This window comes from Echinops telfairi, unplaced genomic scaffold (genome assembly GCF_000313985.2).
Source record: "Echinops telfairi isolate 266 unplaced genomic scaffold, ASM31398v2 ScPeMD7_60;HRSCAF=208, whole genome shotgun sequence".
In the NCBI taxonomy this organism is placed as follows: domain Eukaryota; kingdom Metazoa; phylum Chordata; class Mammalia; order Afrosoricida; family Tenrecidae; genus Echinops; species Echinops telfairi.
In genome coordinates, this window is record NW_022103958.1 from 20,705,813 (window position 1) to 20,728,347 (window position 22,535).

The 22,535-nt window shown below is 38.5% G+C and overlaps 1 protein-coding gene across 1 annotated transcript in view; it reads left to right on the forward strand.

The window, feature by feature from the left end:
* DCDC1 (doublecortin domain containing 1) overlaps positions 1 to 22,535 on the forward strand; it is a 497,394-nt gene that overhangs the window by 64,024 nt on the left and 410,835 nt on the right. The window lies entirely within an intron of this gene.

Below are 22,535 nucleotides of genomic sequence, written 5' to 3' on the forward strand. Positions count from 1 at the left end.
TCCCCCTTTCCAACCTACCCTTCCTCTACTCTCCCAGAATCACCACTCACATCACTGGTCCTGAAGGGATTATCCGCCCTGGATTCCCTGTGTTTCCAGTTCCTATGTGTAGCAGTGTACATCCTCTGGTCTAGACAGACTTGCAAGGTAGAATCCGGTAGATCTGGATCATCCGGATCCGATGGGGTGGGGAGGGGGAAGAGGAAGCATTTAGGAACTAGAGGAAAGTTGTATGATCCATTTGACATCTTTTTCTGCGTCTATTGATATTACCATGTGGTCCTTATAGTTTTTCATGTCAATGTGATGAATAATACTAATGGTCTTTCGTATGTTGAGCCATCCCTGCATCCCTGGTATGAATCCTATTTGGTCATGGTGAATTATTTGTTTTATATACTTTTGTGTTCTGTTGGTTAGTATTTTGTTGAGGATTTTTGCATCGATGTTCATTAGGGATATTGGTCTGTAGTTCTCGATTCTTGTGGGATCCTTTCCTGGTTTTGGTATCAGAGTTATACTAACTTCATAGATGGAGTTAGGGAGTTTGCCGTCTTTTTCTATGTTCTGGAAGAGTTTGTGTAGGATTGGCGTTAGTTCTTCCCTAAATGCTTGGTAGAATTTTCCAGTGAAGCCATCTGGTGCAGGGGATTTCTTGTTGGTAATCCCTTGATAATCTTGTCTGTTTCTTCTATTGCTATGGGTCTGTTGAGATTCTTGACGTCCATCGAGGAGAGTTTATGGAGGGATTGTTTTTCCAAGAATTTGCCCATGTCTTCCAAATTTTTGAATTCATTGGAGTACAATCCTTCATATTACTGTGTAAATATCCTTTTGATTTCATTAGGGTCTGTTGTAATGTTCCCTCTTTCATCCCTTATTCTTGCTATTGAAATTTGTTCCCTCCATTCTTTGGTTAGGTTTGCCAGCAGGCTGTCTATTCTGTTTATCCTTTCAAAGAAACAACTTTTAGCAGCATTAATTTTTCCCATAGTTTTCTTATTTTCCCTCTCCTGAATCTCAGTCCTGCTTTTTATAATTTCTTTTCTTTTGCTATTAGTAGGATTGTCCTGCTGTCTCTGCTCTAGTTGTTGTAAATTTTGTGCCAGCATATCAATCACGAGTCTCTCTTCCTTTCTCAGGTGTGCCTGTATTGCTATGAAACTTCCTCTGATAACTGCCTGTGCTGTGTCCCATAAGTTTTGGTACGTCATGTGTTCATTCTCGTTGGTTTCTAGAAATTTCCAAATTTCATCTCTGATCTGTGCATGTACGCACTCCTTTTGCAGTAGAGTTATTCATCCTCCAATTGTTTGCTCTTGTTTTCTTCGTCTTCCTTCTGTTGATTTCCTGCCTTATGGCACAGTGGTCAGAGTGTGAGGTCTGTATGATATCAATGTGCTTAAATTTATGTAGATTCACCTTATGCGCCAGCATGTGGTCTATCTTTGAATATGTGCCATGTGGGCTTGAGAAGAATGTGAATTTGATTTTGTATTTGGATGATAAGCTCTGTAAATATCTATCAGGTCAAATTATCTAATTGTAGTGTTTAGATCTCTAGCCTCCTTGTTGAGTTTCTTTTCCTGTCATCTATCTTTCTCACAGAGCGGTGTGTTGAAGTCACCCACTATAATTGTTGAAGTTGTGATTTCTTTTTTCATATTTTGGAGTGTTTGGTTGACATATTCAGCAGGTCTCTCATTTGGGGAATATGTATTTACAATGTTTAGTGGTTCTTTGTCTACCATTCCCTTGAGCATTATATAGTGTCCCTCCTTATCTCTTTTTATGGTTTGCATTTTGAGGTCAATTTTATCTGAGATTAGGATTGCATCCCCTGTTTTTTTTGAATTGTTGTTTGCTTGGTATGCCTTTCTCCAGCCTTTGATTCTCAGTCTATTTTTGTCTGTAGCCTTGACATGTGTCTTCTGTAGGAAGCAGATTAATGGGTTGTTTTCTAAGCCAGTCTGCTAGTCTTAGTCTTTTAATGCCTGAGGTGAGGCCATTGATATTCAGGGTTATTATGTCCATCTGTGGACTCTGTGATATCATCTATACCTTTTGTGTTGGGTGTTTTCCTACTTTCCTTTCTCATTAGTGTGTTGTGCCTGTGTGTGCGTGTGTATCATTTTTTACATCTTTCCATCCTTAAGCCAATGCTATCTTGGGGTATGTTTTCTCTTTGTTGCCCTCTGGGTGAGGTTGTTCTATGTGGCAGTCTCTTATTTATGCTTGGTGAGTGTTGTTCTTCCGCCCATACTGGGTCAAGGATCTTTTGTAGGGCTGGGTTTCTTCTAACGTATTCTTTGAGTGTTTCCTTGACTGGGAAGACTCTTACTTCTCCATCTATCTTGATCGATAATTTGGCTGCGTAGAATATTCTTGGGTTTGCATTGTTTCCTTCAATTTTTAGAATATGTTACTCCACTCTCTCCTCTTCTTCATAGTTTCTGCTGATAGGTCTGAGTATATTCTTATTGGGAACCTTTATATGTGATTGCTTGTTTTTCCCTTGCTGCTCTCATGTTTTCTCCTTTACCTCAAAGTTGGATAATTTAACTATTATGTGCCTTGGTGACTTCTTGGGATTCAGTCTAGCTGGTGTTCTTTCAGCCTCCTGAATGGTTGCCTGATTTTCATTTATTAAGCTGGGGAAGTTTTCCTCCAAGAATTCTCTCACTATTGTTGCAGATGACTTCTTTGTTGTGTCTTCCTCTGGTAAGCCAATAATTCTAATGTTGTCCCACTTCATAGCATCAGACATATCTCTTAGATTTTCTTCAGCTTCTCTGACAATCTTATTAGATTTTTGTTCTCATTTGTTAACATCTTCTTGGCTGTCCTCCAAGTCACTGATGCGGTTCTCTGCTTCCTCCAGTCGATTCTTGAGGTCTGTGTTTCTGCTACTGGTTTTTGTTATCTCCTCCCTAAGCTGCTGTATTTCCCTTTGGTGTATAGCCTTTATCTCCTCTATCATTTCACCCCTTTTCTGTATTATTTCCCTCATATCCTGTATGACTCCAAGAAGCATTTTAAAAGTTTTTCTGTGGCAGCTCAATGTCTGCTTCTTCTATGCATGTCGTTATGTTCAGGCCATCTTTTCCCATTGCCTTTTGTTTCTCCTGTTTTTTCATTGAGGTCATTGGGGCTGATGGCTGTTTTTGTTGTGTTGTTTTAGAGGAGCCAGGTGCCATTTTCCAGGGAGTCGAAGAGCACTGGCTCTCTCTGGGAGACTTGTAGGTATGCTTCTTCAAACTGCCTACAGCTAATTTCACTATGGAATTAACCTACCACTTTATCCTCCTGTGGCTTCCCTCTCAGAGGAGTGCCCCAGAAGGCTCATGGATTGCCTGTTTTGGTGTTGTGGAAATAGGCCAGAGGTTTCTGCAGCAGCTTGGAACATTGAGGAGTGTTTGCCGAGCTGCCTTAGTATCCCAGGCACACAGGCAGGAATTCCCTGTTAAGAAGTTGGGCAGAGTATTCCCTGGGGGAGGGCAGGGCTTTCCCCAGCCTAAGGCTAGCTGCACAGGGTGGAGCTCAGGGCAGTGATTTGCTGGTCAGCAGTGGAGTGTGAGAGAACAGGAAAGAGACAAAGAAAAGAAAAAAATTAAAAAGGAAGCCCGCTGAGACTGTGCATGTATATAGAGAAGGGAGGGAAACAAAAGCAATGTAGCTGAGTCCCATTCCCTTTCCGTGGAGCTGCAAGGGTTTAGTCCCCACCCGAGGAGGCTGGGCGGTAAGCTATAGCTGTGTTGAGCAAAAGCCCCTCCATAACCTTCCAAGATTGTGGGGGGATAGAGAGAAGAGATGGACACAAACGTAACAATGTAACTGAACCCCAATCCCTGCTGGTGGAACTGCAAGGGTGCAGTCCCTGCCCTGAGGTAGGTGGTGGCAAACTGTGGCTGTGTTGAGACCAAGCCCCACTACGGCCTCCAAATGGTCCTGGCTTTGGCAGAGACAGTGGTAGGGCCAACATCAAGCCCCAGCCGGCCTCCACTGTGGTAAGCCTAAAGCTCCTAGCCCCTCAAAACTCCCTGGGTCTGTGCCTACTTATCTTTATGATGTTCATCCTACATTCCAGCAGCATTGAATTTCCCTCTAAGCAACTCTCCTGGGCTGAATTTTGCGGAGTCCCTCTGGTATGTGTCACTCCGTCACCCTCTTTCCAGAAGTCATCCGCTGCTATATCAAACTCATTGAGGTTCCTCCTCATTTTTTTCTTCTTCCTTTTTAATGATCCTCTACTTTACCAAGTATGCTATCCTACTCTAGTGCTCAACTTCTCCTGATAACATATCCAAAGTATGTAAAATAAAATCTCATCATTCTTACTTCTAAGAATCATTCTGGCTATACAAAGACGATTTGTATGTTCTTCTGGCAGACCATGGTACTTTCAATATTCTTTCCCAACATCATAATTCAAACAGATCAAATATTTTTCAACATTCCTTATTCATTTTCTAGCTTTCACATGCATATGAGGTGATTGAAAATACCGTGGCTTGGGTTGAACACACTGACAGTCATCAGAGTTATATCTTTTCTCTTAGTAACACTTTAAATAAGTCTTGTGCAACTGATTTACCTGACTTGTAATGCATTCTTTGATTTCCTGACTGTTGTTTCCATGAGCATTGATTGTGAATCCAAATAAAGTTAAATCCTTGACAACTTCAATCTTTTCTAGCTTCTACTGCGATATTAGTTTATTGAAATATTTCAACAGATTAACTATTTCTGCCACTTCTTGGAGCCTTGTTTTTCACTAATGCCTTCAGTGAACTTTGGACTTTGTCTTCAATACTCTTGGTTTTTGACTGTATGCTACCTTTTGAAATGGCCGAACATTGACCAGTTCAAATCCATCCACCCATCCATTGTGTCGAGCACATTTGTACATATGTTGCCATCGTCATTTTCAAAACATTTTCTTTCTCCTTGAGCCCTCGGTATTAGCTCCTCATTTTTTCTCCTCCCTACCCCATCCCTCCCTCATGAACCCTTGATAATTTATAAATTATTATTATTTTTTCATGTCTTATATTGACCAATGTCTCCCTTTACTCACTTTTCTGTTGTCTGTCCCCCTGAGAGGGGGTTATAGGTAGATCATTGTGATTGGTTCCCTCTTTCTTCCCCCACCCTCTCCCTCCCCTCCTGGTATCGCTACTCTCATTATTGGTCCTGAGGGGTTTATCTGTCCTGGATTCCCTGTGTTTCCAACTTTTATTTGTACCCATGTACATGCTCTGGTGTAGTCATATTTGGAAGGTAGAATTGGGGTCATGATAATGGGGGGCGGAAGCTTTAAAAAACTAGAGGAAAGTTGTATGTACTATGCTGCACCCCAACTGGGTTGTCTCTTCCTAGTGACCCTTATGTCAGTGGCTATCCAATTGTCTAGATGCACTTTGGGTCTCCACTCCACTCTTCCCCTCATTCTTACAGATATATATTTTTGTTATGGGTCGTTGATGCCTGATACCTGATCCTATTGACACCTCATGATCACACAGTCTGGTGTGCTTCTTCCATGTGGGCTTACACACACACAACAAAACCAAGTCCACTGCCATTAAGTCCATTCTGACTCACAAAACTCCAAAGTCAAACTCACTACCATCAAGGTGATTCAGACTCATAGAAACCTTATATAACATTCCTCAGACTGCAGATCTGTACGAACACAGACAATCTCATCTCTATCCCTTGGAACATTTGGTAGATTTGAACTGCCTATTTGCAGTCAGCCGCCCAGTGCCTAATCCATAGTGCCACCATAGCCTGTAGAATACCTCAGGCTTGATTTTTTACTTTAGCTTGTTCAACTTTAGAAATGCTAAGAATGTTCTTCTCACGAGGTTTTCCAAATCCAGGTCTTTGCACATTTCATTATAATACTTTACTTTGTCATCTCAAGCTTCCCTATAGAATTTTCTGCTATGCTCTGTTAGTTCATAATTTCTTTCATTTGTTTGTTCAAGAGTAAGTTTCAGAATCTCTTCTGACATCCATTTTGATCTTTTCATTCTTTTATCCCTTTTTAATGATCCTTTGATTTCATCAAGTATGATGTTCTTTATTTCATCCCCCAACTCCTCTGGTCTTCATTTATTAGTGTTCAGTGTTTCAAATGTATTCTTGAGATGGTCTCTTAATTCAGATGGATGTCCTTAAAGTGGTATTTTGGCTGTCATGGACCTGTTTTAATACTCTTTAGCTTAAGTTTGAATTTGCATTTGAGCAATTGATAGTCTGTTCCACAGTCAGCCCCTGACCTCATTTTGGCTGCTATATTGAGCTTCTATATAATCTCTTCCTACTAATGTAGTAACTGATTCCTGTGTACTTTATCTGCTGAAGTTTACATGCATAGTCGCCTTTGATGTTGACAAAAAGGTATTTGTAACAAATACATCATTTGTCTTGCAAACATTTCTCATGTAATCTCTAGGACTAATTCAATCACAAGGGTATATTTTTAAAATATTTATCTTTATTTCAAACTTTTGCAATTCAACCAATAGTAATTATCAATGCATTTTAATTTCAGACTGTAGAAGTTGCCAAAGTTGTTTAATTTCTTCACTATTGGCCTTAGTGATTGGGGCATGAATTTGAATAATAATAGTCATATTAACTAGTCTTCCTTGTGGACACATATATATTATCCTATCACAAACAACAGTCTATTTCAAGATAAATTTTTTAGTGTTATTTTTGACATTGAATGCAACACCATTAATTTTCCGTTCATCATTTCTGCTCAGTAAATCATATGATTGCCTAACTCATTGTGGCCAATAGTACAGCATTTTAGCTCACTACTTCCTAGAATATCAATCTTTATGCTTTCCATTTACTACTTAAAACTTAAACTATTTAAGTTTTGATGATTTCCAGTTTTCCTAGGTTTATATTTGGTACATTCCATGTTACATTTATTAATACATGTTTGCAACTTTTTTTATCATTTGAGTAATGCTTCATCAACAAACCAAGTGCCCAAATCGTTGCTCCATCCACATAATTAAGATGGACTCTACTTTGAGAAAGAAATTTTTTCCCAGTGATATTTTGAGTCCCTTCGAATCTGAGGGTCTCCTCTTCTGGTACTGTATCAGACAGTGTTTCACTGCTGTTCATAAGATTTTTTAGTGGCTAATCCCTCAGCAGTAGACTGTCTAGTCCCTCTTCTTCGTCTCTCTTAGTCTAGAAGCTCTCCTGAAATCTATCTGCCATGGGTGACCCAGCTGTGTTTTGAAATATTAGTGGCATAGCTTCCTGCCAGAAAGCAACATGCAAGCTTGTGGTAAAAATTACAGATGGTTCTATAGAAGATGGATCTATAAAATAATAGTAAATCTGATGAGAATTGTTCTACTCAGAGCAATCAACTGTGTGGGGTTAAAAAGTCAAAGGGAGAGTGCTATCACACTGTGGGGATTGGAACTAATGGCAGGGAATAATTTGTATATGAATACTTGATTGGAAATTAATTTTTGAAGCAAACATACTTAAAACATAATAAAATGTTAAAAAGCAAATTATTTCAGTACTTTAGCATCCTTAATTCATGCTTACTGAGCATTGTAATATTTTGAATTTATTGTTTAAAATAATTCTTTGGAGATTTTATATATATATATATATATTCCAGATTATATATATATATTTCATCCAGACAGTAAAACTATATGTCTTGATAATTTTTTTAAATCATTTTATTGGGGGCTCATACAATTCTTATCCCAATCCATACATACATCCATTGTGTCAAGCATATAGTACATTTGTTGCCATGTCTTGATAATTTTAAGTGTTTGTATTCGATACAATTAGTTTTCATGTAATTAGATATTCTCACCTGAATATTTAAAAGCTTTTCTAGCTATTAACTAAAAGAACTGGATAAAAACCATTTACTTATATAACATATATAAAATAGGAAATTCTTAATGCATTTTTTTTTAAGCGTGAAGGGCAGAATAGCATTATTAAAATATATTTCTGGCATGTTTGTCCCCGCTGTTCCCCGTTTCATGCTGGCTACTATTTTGTACGTTTTTTTCATGACCAACAAGAATGTGTCATCACTCTTAACATTACATTAATTAAATATTAATCAACACATATTCTTGAAGCACTATCTAGCTTGAAAGTATTTCCAGCTCACCTGGAATTCAAAAACTGGATTTGATTTAACTGATAGTATAGAAACTATTAAAGATTTATATATTTTAAGCTGATTTTATCTCTCTAAAATAGTCTAACAGAATGACATCAAAACAGAAAAGGACTGACTATAAGGCATGATACGTCATGGAGGCCAGAGGCATTCAGATTCATTCCTCATGCTTCACATATCCCAGAAGTGTGTTATTATCACATTTTAATGTATGCCCTTGCCCTGTGTTTTTGCATACTTATAAAAGCTTATGCCAGCTGAAATTAGCCTATGCAACTACTAACATGTGGAAGCATTGCAAGTTCACTGGATTTAAAATATTTAAAGAAGATAATCCCATTGGAGGAATTTCCACCCTACTTACTTAATATTAAGCTTTTGCATTTCTTTTAGTTTTTGTTCATATGATTCTGTGCATCTAATGATTGAGGTCTCTACACCTTTATGCCTGATTGTTTCTGAACTTCAGCTTGAGAATGGTCAAGTGATGTATGATGAATGACTCATTTAAAACATTTATACTTCTTTTATGAAATCAGAAAAAGTAGTTTAATAATTCTAACATTAAGATCCACCACCCATTTTTCAAGTTTATCATACTGCAAAGCTTGCGTGTTGATATGGTGACAGAAACTTGTTGTTGTTAGGTGCCACTGAGTCTGTGCTGTCTCCTAATGACCCCATTTGCAATAGAGCAAAACAGCACCCAGTCCTGTGCCATGCTCACATAGTTTCTTACATTGAGCCCATTGCTACCCATTCGTAGAAGCTACGCCACCAGTATTTAATACCAGCAGGGTCACCTGTGATGGATACATTTCAGAGGCACTTCCAGACTAAGAACATTAAGAAGAAAGGTCTGGTGAGCTACTTCCTCAAATTAGCCAATAAGAATTCTTTGGATCACAAAAGTTATAGTGCTAGAAAATGAGCCTCCTTTGTTAGAAGACATTCAAAATACACAGTTGCTGCAACAATGGACTGAAGCATCCAGTGGTGGTGAAATGGGCGAGGGCTGCAGAATCTTTCGTTATGTTTTATGAGGGACTCTCATCAGTCAGAATAAATGCTTACACAAATAACAACAGCAATGTTAAGATTGCAGCAATTACTTTCCCTTATCAGCATAGTTCAAAATAGGCAAAGGAAAAAAAATAAAATCACCTTTGTTCAACATGGTACCACTCATTTAAAATTAGATATAGTTTCCAGTTTTCCTTCCATGCTGTTAAAATTAGCCAATTTAAAATGACATTAAAGTACTTTTATACATTGTGAGATCTACACAGGAAATAAGCCTCTGGTGATCTTCCCCTATCCATAGTAGAGAGATGGGAATAAACTAGTTACCTAACAAAGGGTATTGGAGAGATGACTACTCTTTATCAAAATGATAACTCTGACTTGAATGGTTAAAACCTTGTCACTTGATACCCCCCTCCGATACACGTTGGACCGTATCTGTTTTTCAATATTTTCTCTGTGTATGTCTCTTGTTCATATTAGGGTTTATCTCTGATGTATTTTGTCATGGTGGATAGCCTTCTAGAACTTTTGTTATGTTTTTTTTTTGGTGTATGAAGCCCAAGATTGATGAACCTATAGAGAAAACAAGTAGAATAAGAGTTCAGGGGCACGGGGGGGGGGGCGATTAGTGGGGAGGGGGTAAAGGGGAGCTGATATTAAGGAGTTCAAGAAGGAAGAGAATGTTTGGAAACTAATTGTGGTAGCAATTGTACAGTGCTGCTGGATGTGAGTGAACTATGCTATGATATGATATCAATATTAGCTACAAATAAAATGATTTTGGAAAAGAAAGAAAAAGATAATAAAAACAAGAAAGAAAGAAAATAATAAGAATAACCCTAGGGGCGGGGGAGTTATGGGAACACTCTTCACTAAAACACAAAACAACACCATTTATTTTTTCAAGTCTATTAAGACTAAAAAACCCCCCCCAAATTCCAAGTTGGTATGTTTTTATAACTCTAAACCATAGAAGATTTGAATAAAAACATTTATGTTGTCATATATTGAAAAATGTAATCATGGTACCTATTCATATCTATAGTATCTCCTATAGTATAATAGAACTATCTAAAAAAAAAGAACTACCAATTTTTTATAGATGTGATATTCTTACATATGATCAACAGGTAATTTATTACAGGTTAGTATGGATATTTTTGCTACAATACACTATATGAAATAACATCATGAAAAATTATCCCCTTCAAAGTAACTGCTTATTGGGAAAATAAGGTTGGATAGATCATTCAAAACCTATGTAACTTTGAACCAGACACTAATTAAGATAGTAATTACCTTGGTATAGAACGTGAACAGCTTGGGAAGGCGTCTCAGGACACTGATTCATAGAATATTAACACTGTACAAAAGCAGTAGAATGTGAATCATTGTGGATAGAAGTAGAAATTTGAATAATGAATTCATCCATAAGTAGGGCATAGATGGAAGTGAAACATATAACCACATAGTCATGCAAGGCTGAAATACCTTTCTGAGGAGGGTACCCTACTGCAACAGTTAAGCTAAGGACCTTTGTTTTTTGTCCTGCTAAAGTATAAAGTTTGACCCTACTCTTTTGTTTCCTTTGCCTAGGAAAAGGTACTTATTCACTAGCCAAACTTCCACCTATTTGCCAACCACAGTTTATTATTGCCCTATTTACCAACCACAGCTGAGCTGCTTGATATAGAAGCATGTAAAAATAGGAACAGATGTATGAGGGAGTACCTCCCCCCAAATGGAAAAAAGCTCCACTGGTTGGAGCTTTTGTAGTATGCATTTTTTTTCCTGCTAAGCAAGCATTGAACAATTAGCTCTGAGTTAGTGCACCCAGTGGCATCACCTGTGAAGGTTCTCTCTGTTCACAGTGAATAACCTCATTTATTTTTTATTAAAATATATTTATGATTATGGGGGAAATAGACCTATGAGCATATATTTATAGGTTCAGTAGTAGGGTAGCAGGTGGACATTGGGCCTCCTTGCGCTCATTACCTTAATATAAGAGCACCTTGCTCAGCTAAACAGTCATTCCATGATACCCACCTTCACAACATGATCGCTGAAGACAAATGGGTGCATAAGCAAATGTGGTGAAGAAAGTTGATGGTGCCCGGCTATCAAAAGATATAGCATCTGGGGTCTTAAAGGCTTGAAAGTAAACAAGTGGCCATCTAGCCCAGAAGCAACAAAGCCCACATGGAAGCAGCACACCAACATGTGTGATCATGAAGGGCTGAGGGGACCAGGTTTCAGGCACCAAAAGCAGGAAGGGGGAGGCTGAAATCATATCATCGTGAATGAGGGGAGTGTGTGATGGGGACCCAATGCCCATCTGTAGACAACTGGACATAACTTGCAGAGAGGTAGTGGGGAGGAGATGAGTCACTCAGGGTTCAGTGTAGCAACAACGAAACTCACAACCTTCCTCTAGTTCTTAAATGCTCCCCCCCCAACTATCATGATCCCAATTCTACCTTGAAAACTTGGTTAGACCAGAGGATGCACAGCAGTACAGATGGGAACTAGAAACACAGGGAAACCAGGACAGATGTACCTCTCAGGAGCAGTGGTGAGAGTGGCAATACCGGGAGGGTAGGGGGCATAGAAAGGGGGAACCAATCACAAGGATCTACATATAACCTCCTCCCTGGGGGATGGGCAACAGAAAAGTGGGTGAAGGGAGACGCCGGGCAGTGTAAGATAAGATAAAATAATAATTTATAAATTATCAAGGGTTCACGAGTGAGGGGGGAGCAGGGAGGGAGGGGGAGGGGAAAAAGGAAAATGAGGAGGTGATTCCGGGAACCCAAGTAGAAAGCGAGTTTTGAGAATGATGGGGGCAACGGATGTAAGTGTGCTTTACACAATTGATGTATGTGTGGATTGTGATAAGAATTGTATGAGCCCCAATAAAATGAATTTTTTAAAAAGATAATTTAAAAAAATCATTTTATTGGGGACTCTTACAATTCTTGTTACAATCCATACATTGATTGCATCAGGCATGTTTGTACATATGTTGCCCTCATTCATTTCTAAACATTTACTTTCTATTGAGCCCTTGGTATCAGCTTCTCATTTTCCCCCTCCATCCCCCACCCTCATACCCCTTAGGTAGATTATAAATTATTATTTAATCTTGTTTTTTTGTGATGGCTGATTTAAGAGAATGGTGTGAAATTGTAAGATTTTGTTCCTGCTTGGGAAAAATGCCACAGAAACTGTTGTGATGTTGAATACAGTTTATAAGGACAGCACTATAGGGAAAACCTCAAGTGTCTGAGTGGTTTTCTTGTTTCAAAAAAGGTGAAATGTTGACTGATGACAAATTTTGTTCTGGACGTCTGTCAACTTCCTGAACGGATAAAAATGTTGACTTGTAGTGCATTTGGAGTTTGTTCCATCTGGTCAGACTGTTAATCATGCTTTCTATTTAGAGGTTCTGAAAAGATTGCATAACAGTGTGTGGCAAAAAAGGTCTAATTTGTGGCAGATGGAGGACAGGTTTTGCCACCACAACAATACACCTGCTCAAGCAAGGTATCTCAGTGTGCCAGTTTTGGGCAAAAAACAGCATGCTTCCCTTGCCCTCCACACCTTACTCATCTGACTTCATTCCCTGTGACTTCTTTTTGCTTCTGTGAATGAAGAAGAACATGAAATGACATTGATTTGATCATGTAGAAGAGGTGAAGGAAAAAAATCAGGGAGGTTCTGTCAGTCATCCAAACAAATGAGTTTGAAAAATGTTTCCAAGAATGGAATCACAGATTTGGCAAATGTATTGAGTTTAATGAAGAGTACTTTGAAGATGATAAGTTTGCTTTGTAAAAAAAAATCAAATATATGGCTTTGAAAAAAAATCAATTTTGGGGGGGGGTACCCCTGTATATATAGTGTTCGATTTTGAAGGAGTTATTTAATATCACCCCATTTTCCCTAACATCCTTGACTTAGTGTTCCTTTAACTGATTGATGAACAAGAAAAGTCACTTACCTTCTTGAGAGAGGAGCTCTACAGTCTTATAAAATCTTTATGATACTTGTATTCCAAAATCCAACTTTTTCTCTTTTATAGATCCTTTCGGATCATGGCTGGCAGTGTAAAATTTACCCAGAAGAACTGTGAGATGAGTTAGAACAGCACCCTAATTCAATTGACTTGTAGGTTGTACTATGACATGCTGAACATTCATTTTTTATGTTTTTACCACCTCAAATTATGTCCACAAGCACAATCAAAAATAGATATGTATCCCCTGAAAAATTCTTCTGACATTCTCCAGTAAGATTAATAAGGTTAATTTCTTTCCACCAAAAGAGTCAATGACATAAAGCAAAGCCTTGGTGGTGTAGTGCTTACACGTTGGGCTGCGATCCTGAAGATCAACAGTTTGAAACCACTGGCTGTTCTATGGGAGAAAGACAGAGCTTTCTATTTCCATTTAATTATAGTCTCGGACACTTGCAGCGGAATCCTACCCTGTACTATTGGGTTGCGATGAGCTGGCTTGACTCGATGGTAATGAGTTCCAAATTACCTCTTGTCCATTATTAATTTAATTTTAGAGAAATCAAAATTTAGAAGTAAAGTCCCGATATTTAAATCCAGAAGTTTTAAATACTTAACGATTGAGTTCCAAGATATAATGATCTTACCCCTGTGAACTAAAGTTCAAACTGAAAATCCAAATCCTTTAATTTGACACCCATAGAAAGGAAAAAAAAAAGATGCACAAAACTGAACTCAACTGCCATCCAGTTCCAACTCTTAGTGACTTTATAGGACATGATAAAACTGCCCTTTGTGGGTTTCCAAGACTGTAACTGTTTACGGGATCAGAAAGCCTTCTTTTTTTCCCGCCGAGTGACTGGTGTTTTCCAATGGCTGATCTTATGGCTAACAGCCCAATAGTTAAATCCTTCCTAATTTTTATTCATTCCAGTATTGGACTAATGGCTTCTGGATGCTGGTTTGAGCTGAAATTCCTATAGAAGTTACTATCTGGACAACTGGGGTAGTTGTTATTCCTAGGATCTCAATAAGTCAATTAGGTCTAAACCAACTCTCGTATGTACCCTACCTACAACCAAACTCAAAACAAGATCACAGCTTCGGCTCACATGTAACACATCCATAAAAGAAGTCAAATCCAAACAAATAGGGCCCTTCTAAGCAGAATGTTCTCAGAATCTTATGTTTTTATGAATTAGTCCCATGTGACTGTTGCCAAAGACTGTAGCAATATTAAGTGAAGAGAGGTAGAGAAACTTCCTTCATGTCTATCTTTTCAGGATGTACGTTGGCCTATATTTTGACCAGACTTTATGACTTGTGATAAAATTTATTTGGAAGCAATTTCCCATTAAAGTATTTTATTAGAATTCTATACATAGTTGGATTTATTTCAAAGATTTGCTCATAAGGTCGTGGAGGCTGGCATATTGGCAAGTTACCGGGTAGGCCAGCAAGCTGGAAATTCAGGAAATATTTTTATACGTCAGTTTTGAGACAGAGCTCTGTCTCTGGAAGTCCTGGAGAAAACATAGCAGTGGTTGTGAGTATGGCATAGGACCGGACAGTGTGTTCTTCTGCTGCATCCCGATTATTCTAAGTAGGAAGCATGACTCCATGGCACGTAAAACCACAGGCCGCCTCAGTGTTTGTTCTGATGCATTCCACTGATTGAATAAGGCCTAACTGATTGAGACGGTCTTTTACTTCAAGTTAACTGGTTGTAAATGCATATCATATCTACAAAATACCTTCCCAGAAACATCTATACTAATATTTAATCAATAACTGGGCATCATTACCTAGTGAAGATTGACATGAAACTAATCATCACAGGCTTTATCTGTGCAGTCCTCCAACCTTGATGAGAGGTCATCCAACCTTGGACAAATGAAATTAAGAAACAAGAGTGTATTTTTCCTATGACATTTTGTAGCCCTCTCATATATTTGTAATGTCTGCATCAGCGGCTGGGGCATAAATTAGAATAATAGTCATATTAACTAGTCTTCCTCCCATCACTGACAGCATTATACTTTCACTTTAATTAGATCTTGAAATGTTCCATTCCTATTCACTTTATCATCACAGCATAGTAGTTCCTATCCTATTTATCATCACAGCATAGTAGATCTTATGAATGTATGATCTTAAATGGCTAATATCAGCACTGATGCCTAGGATATGGATTTTTAAGTATTTTACTTAATTTTTGACAGCTTCCCATTTGTCAGGGTTTGTATTCTTTCACCATGCTTACTCAATCTATATGCTGAGCAAATAATTTGAGAAGCTGGACTATATGAAGAAGTACGTAACATCGGGATTGGAAGAAGAATTTATGAATTTGCAATATATAGATGACACAATTTTGCTGGATGAAAGTGAAGAAGGCCTGATGTGCTTGCTGATAAAGATCAAAGCCTACAGTTTGGATTAAACTTACAATAAATGAAGTTCTTCCCAACTTGACCTATAAGTAACATCAAGGTAAACAAAGAAAAGCTTGACGTTGTCAAGTATTTCATTTTGCTTGGCTCCACAGTCTCTGTTCATGGAAGTAGCAGTCAGAAAACAACCACCACAGTGACAACTATGTATTCCTTTGGGTAACCCTGCTGCGAAAGAGCTCTTTCAAGTGTTGAGGGGTAGAGATATCATTCGAGGATGAAAGCATGATGGACCGGAGTCCTGATGCTTACAATCAGCCCACATACATCTGACAGTGAGTAAGGAAGCCCAAAGAAGAAGTGATGCTTTTCCATTATGGTGCTGATGAAGAAGGTTGAATAAACCATGGGGCCTAGCTTAGTTATATATCCAGATAAACAACCAAACCCAACTGATAGTGACCATTCTGGATTGCTGAGACTGTAACTTTATGGGAGTAGAAAGCCCAGTCTTTCTTCCATGTTGCTGTTGGTGGTTTTGAACTGTTGACTATGTGTATCACAACCCCGTGCGTACCACACTAGGGCTGCTAAATCTTAGTTATCTAGTGTTGCTATAGCAGAAATACAAACATAAATTTATTTTCTCTTGCGGAAGGAATCTGGAAGTCTGAATTTAGAGCCCCAGTGCTAGGGAAGGCCTTTCTCTTTCCGTGAGTTCTGGACAAAGGCTCAGATCTTTTCAGCTTCTCCTTTCTCATTCCTTGATGAATACTTTCATTGGCATGGGCAACACATATCATGCAATCGTTCCATCATATCAAAATGATCAAGGTTGTTTGACATCTGTTTTATACCATCTCTGCTATTTCTCTTGCTTGATCTCTTTTATATCTCAAAAGAGATTGAGGATATGCTTGATACTAATCCCGCCATATTAACGTAACAAAAACAACTCATTCTCAAAAGGGATTATAGCCACAGGCATAGAAGTTAGGATTTACAATATACATTTTGCTGTTATTATTGTTAGATGCCATGGAATCAGTGCCAACTCATAGTAACCCTATGCAAAATAGAAAGAAACCATCCCTGGTCTTGCACCATTCGCAGAATTGTTATGTTTGAACCCATAGTTGTGACTTGGATTTATAACATGGCCAGAAGAATAGACAAGTCTGTCTGGAAGAAGTGCAACCAGAATGCTGCTTGGCAGTGAGGATGGGGAGACTTTGTGTCACTTACTTTGGGTGTGTTGTCAGAAGGGACCAGTCATGAAAACATCATGCTTTGTAAAACAAATGATTGGCGTTAAAGAGGAAGACCCTCAGTGAGACGAGTTGACACGGTGGCTCCAACAATGGACTGAACACATCCAGGATTGTGATGACCATGGAGACAGCCAGGCAGCATGTCATTCTGATGTACCAAAGGTCATTAGGAGTCGGAAATGACCTAACATCAGTCCACCAGCACATACTGCCTCCACTTTTATTGAGACTGAATTTCCTCTGATTTAGGGGTCTGAGCTCAAATTCTAGTTATGTCACTTACCTTATGAACTTGGAAAAGTTACTTAGCTCCTCCAAGAGTCTATTTTCTCATTTGTGGAATGACAGAATTATAATACTTACCTTAAGGATTGTTGCCAGGATTAAGAAAATTGTGTGTAAAACTCTTAAAACAAATGTCTAGCACTTGCTAGGTGTTATATAATGTTAGCTGTTATTATTATTGTTCTCAAATAGGGTTTTGCATCCTGGCAATATTGGAAAAGTTGCGTTGGTTGCTGGCCTTGACATGATGTTTTATTTGAAACATGGCTCTGGCTCTTTCCGATTATAAAGTCTTTCCGACATCTTAAATGTTCGTATCCCTCACAGCTCTGTGTTTCTTGGCTCCATGCTGAACTCGAGGGTGGCCCTGTCTAGTGAGATAGAATCTCCCCTGCTTTGTGAGCTGGCATTTTCAATCCTAGGTGGTCAGTGACAGCTGTAATGGCCTGTGGTTAGGGAAATGTTTAAGCCTGAAAACTCTACTTAATACAGAGTTTCTGTTTCGGGTAATGCAATGCCTTTGTAAATAGGTAGTTGAAGTGAATGATAATGGCAGTGGACATATCTGACCTCTGGTTCCCTTCTTGCCACAAGGCAGAGGTTAGACAAGCCTTCATAGCCTATCCTTCTTTACCTATCTGACTCCAGCCATCCCCCCACACCACTCCATATCTAGTCTGGATTCAATAATTCATTGCAAAGAACTCACAGACTCTACTCCCAATTAAGGGAGATTATTAGGGAAATGAATAGGTTACTACAAGTCAGGATCAGCAAATAGTCATGGTACCATCATTGTCCTCCTCGGCCAGCAGCCAAGTCCCTCAGTCTCTCAGTCACATGATCCCTTGGCCTTTGCTTCCCTGGACCAGGAAGCCTGTCTGCCTGTCACTCTGTCCCACAGTTCCCATAGTATAGGTCAGATAAGGAGAAAATACCCCACAGTCTTGGCGCTGCTCCTCTGAGTCTCCTTGCCATGTTCTGTGATGCATTTGGTCCTGGTGGCCTCCGTCATTTCACGTGTTCAAGAGATCTTGAACATGCTCTCCTAAGGTCCCTGGGGTTTCTTCTTTCTCTGAGTCAAAGATGGCTTATCTTTATAGTCAGGGAAGTGGTAATGAAAACCAATCCCCTCTATTAGTGTTACGCACTTTGCATAGTCCCACCCAGTCATTTGGTGGGAGTTACAGATACTGGATAAAAGAGCCATATTAAGAAGTTTCATTCTACCACAACAGTGGTGATGGTTGTATAACATTGTGAATATAATTAATATCATTGAATTGTATACTTAAAATTGTCAAGATGGTTAAAATTTTATCACACCCCCCCCCCCCTACAAATGTAGGTGCAGTTTCCCCCCTTACCTATACATTGCTGTTTGCAAAATCATCAGTTCAAATCCAGCTGCTCCTTGGGAAACCGATGAAGCTGTCTGTGCTCATAAAGTAGTCTCAGAACCCCAAAGGCGCAATTCTACTCTGTCATATGGGGCCAATATGAGTAGGAATCGACCAAATAGCAGTGGGTTTGTTGTTGTTGTTGTTGTTTGTGAGACCAATGCTGCTAGCAGTCCTTCTGAACATAAACTTTCTTTAGGTTTTCCATGCTGTTGGTCTTCATTTACATTTCTGCCTGGCATATTTTCCTGAGGCATTTAGGATTTCCCTCTGGGATTTGCTTCTTCTGGGCTTTGGTTTCTTTCAAGAAGATACCACTGGGTTTCTAAGTATCACCTGCTTTGGGAAGTTCTCTTCTTGAACAGGTAGGAGCTAGCATTGTTTGCTGCAGTTGAGTAATTCTTTTCTTTTACGATGCATGCAGTGTTTTCCCTCATACTTGCCACCAAAGTTTTTTGGTTTTTTTTTTTTTTTCTCATAGGATGTCTGAGAGAAAGTCAGTAAGTTCCCAGTTTTTAATAGAATCATTGATTCATGCTAGCCCCACCCATTTTCACCTCTCTGAGTTAAATAATAGCACTCAGGTGTACTCTCCCATGACCATGTATCTGACTTAGAGCTGGACTCCTTGGTCTATGATCACTCTGTAATAAATTCTTCTTGCCTCTGTCTCCTTTTAGCTTTGTTGATCTTCTGGTTGTCAATTGTTGAATTGGTTCAGGATCGTAGAGATTTTGTACAGTAGAATGAAAGAGTCCTTTCCAGTGCCACCCGCATATCATGCTTGAGCATTTTTGTAGCTCACCTAATACTTGTCGAAGTATTTTATACTAATCTTTCTAGTGTCCCCCTGCCACATTTGTTTCAGATATTATATGTGCTTTTTGTATAACTGTGCCATTCTTGGAAGAGATTGTTTAATTGACATTGACAGGAACTTGACCTGTAATGTAAAAGGTCACTTCTCAACAGTATGAGACTCTGGCTTCTCAGGGGCATTGCCAGAGTCAGATCTGTGTCTTCTCTTCATTCCTCTGTTAGGTTTTATTAGTCTCAGGTATTGTCCCTTAGTTGGTAACAATTAAAATACCTCCTTCTTTTATCACAATCTGTGTCCGAGTAGTTAGACACGGCTGTGGCCCTTTCTTCCTCTCGAATTGGAATCGAATCGATGGCAGTGGGTTTGGAGAATTTTTTGGCATCGGACTGATAAGATCTCATTTTGTTTTTTCCGTCTTTCACATATGTCAGACATATAGGCTCAGGTCACATATCGATCTTTATTCTAAAGAGTCTCTTTTTTCCTCTAGCTGGCTAAGCCTGTCTCCTTTATTTTACTTTGATGCATACATTGCTTTATTTTGATAAGACCTAGGGGGGAAAAAACAGCCATTAAATACTGCCATTAAGTTGATTTTTTCATAGCATGCCTGTAGGAGGAGCTTGAAGCGTCTCTGTAGGTTTCCAAGCTTGTAACGCTTTGTGGTAGTAGAAAGCTTTATCTTTCTCCAGAGTAATGGATAGGGTTTCTAACTGTTCACCTTGTTGTTATCTGCCCAACTCATAACCCACTATGCCACCAGGGCTCCCTGCTTCCTAGAGGGATAGGAGCTTAGGGACTTGTCTGGAATTATCTTCTGGATTTGTAACTTTTCCCCCCCCAATAATTCCTCAATAAAGACGGTGGAGCATTCTTTTCATATTTTTCTAAATTTAAAGTAAGAGATATGTATGCATTGTATAACATTTTAGCTAATATTTTGATATACAAAAATTGTTTAAAACAAAACTTTGGAATTTCAGGATAACTTAAAGAAGAATTCTACTTTGATCAAAATATGTTCTTTATGTATTAACATCTTTCACAAAAGCTACATGAAGAAGTTACCTAAGCAGATAATAAAGAAATGGAAGTAACCACTATTTATTGTGTACCTGCTATGCATATCTAATTTAATTTGATGCTCATAATCACCCTAGAGGTAGTTATTATTATTTTTATTTGACTCATGAGGGAGTTGAAGCTTAGAGAGATTAAGCGATTAGCCCAGGGTTACATAACAATCAAGTTTCATAACCAAAAACTTGAAACTATGACTTCAAAGGTTATTCATGTTCTTTCTAGTTGAGACCAGTGGTTTAAGAGCACAGTCACTAGTACCTTACTTGACCCAAACCAAACTCACTGCCGTCAAGTTGATGCAGACTCATAGACTGTAACTCTTGAAGCAAGTAGAAAGCCCCCGTTCTTTGCTACTAAGCAGTTGAAGGTTTCCAATTGCTGAGCTTGCAGTTAGAAGGCCTCTGTGTAACCACTACACCCCCCAGGGCTCTTGGTACAAAGCCAAGCTCTAACACTTGGTGGTTGTGTTCATCTTGGCAAGTGATTAACCTTTCTGTACTGTAGTTTCCTCACCTGTAAAATAGACATAACAATAGTGACTACTTCACAAAATGGCTGAGAAAAGATTAACCAGTGCATTAAAGCACTTAGATTGGTTCCTTTCATATAGTAGGAACTCAATAAATGGCAGTATAATAGATAGATTATACATTAATGGCTCCCATTCTTTAATTTTGTCTAATAGTTTGAAAAAAGTCCTAATATATAGCATGAAACTGAGTATATACTAGTTTCTCCAAAAACAAATATTGAGCAAAATTATGCTCAATAATTTTCCTCAATAATTTATAGTTCCAGTGCTTAAAACATAGTTAAGTGATGGGGAAATTTTAAATGAATTAAAATTTTAAGAATTCTCATTAAATTTTAATTAATTAATTAATTGCTGTTGATTAATTTGGTTGTTACATAATTGCTGCTCTCATTTAATCTTTCAGCTACCTCCCTGAGTAATGGTTCATCATATCATGTAGAAATTAGAAACTTGATCCCTTATTAAATGCTTAGTGGAATAGAAGAAAAAGATAATGGCTATCTTTTTCTAGATCTACTTTAAAATACAATTAGTGATTGAATTATTTTAGATTTCAAAATCAAAGGGTCTTTGGTGAGCATCATACCCGGCGCTTTGGTTGTGAATCCCCTAATCAATTCCGACGAGTGTCCATCTGGTCACTGTGTGTCCTATTTCCAACAGTTGCATTTTTAAAAAAAATCGAATAGTTAACTGAAACCTGTTTCTTTAAACATTTACTGTTGGTCCTGACTTTGCCTTCTGGTGTCACAACAGTGCAAATTAATTCCAAGTTCATGGCTGCCTTTTAAATATTTGAGCATAGCTACCGTTCATTGTTTAAATATTTTTCAGGATCAATATCCCTGGTCTTCCCAACTATTCCTCTGACCCCTTTGAACCTGGCCACTGTTCTCTGTTCTGGCAATTTTTCCCTTCAGGTTTCTTCTTTGTGATATTCCAAACGGTACTGTTTTCTGGAATTTTAAAGTCAAATAAGAGTAAGACAGCCCCACCTCTGCTTTTTTCAGGTCATTATGTAACCTACAAGTGCATTGCAGCTTCCAATTCTAGTTGTATTAGGCACGTCGTACTGCTGACCTGTATGAGCTTGCAGTCACCTGAAGCTCTTAAGTTTTCATTCACAGCTTGCTTTTCCACTAATTCGCCTATCTTGTGCTGCTGACTTCTTAGATGTGAGAGGACAGCTTTACATGCTGATTCCTACTTGTCAGATTTTTTAGTAGGTCAGGCTGCCAAGATCTTTTGGATATTTAATCTGTCATCCAGAGATTAACAGTTCCTCCCATCTTTGTTTTCAGTTTTAAATTTGGCATAATTACCAAATTTACACCATCAAGTAATTGATGAAAATGTTCACTGGGCCATGATCAGAGATACAAATCTTTAGTATGCTAGTAATATCTTTGCCTCAAATTTATATTCATCCTCCACGGATGTCATTGCTCATTTAGTTATGAATTTCCAAATTCATATATTCCCAATTTAGACCCATGTTGTCTAATTG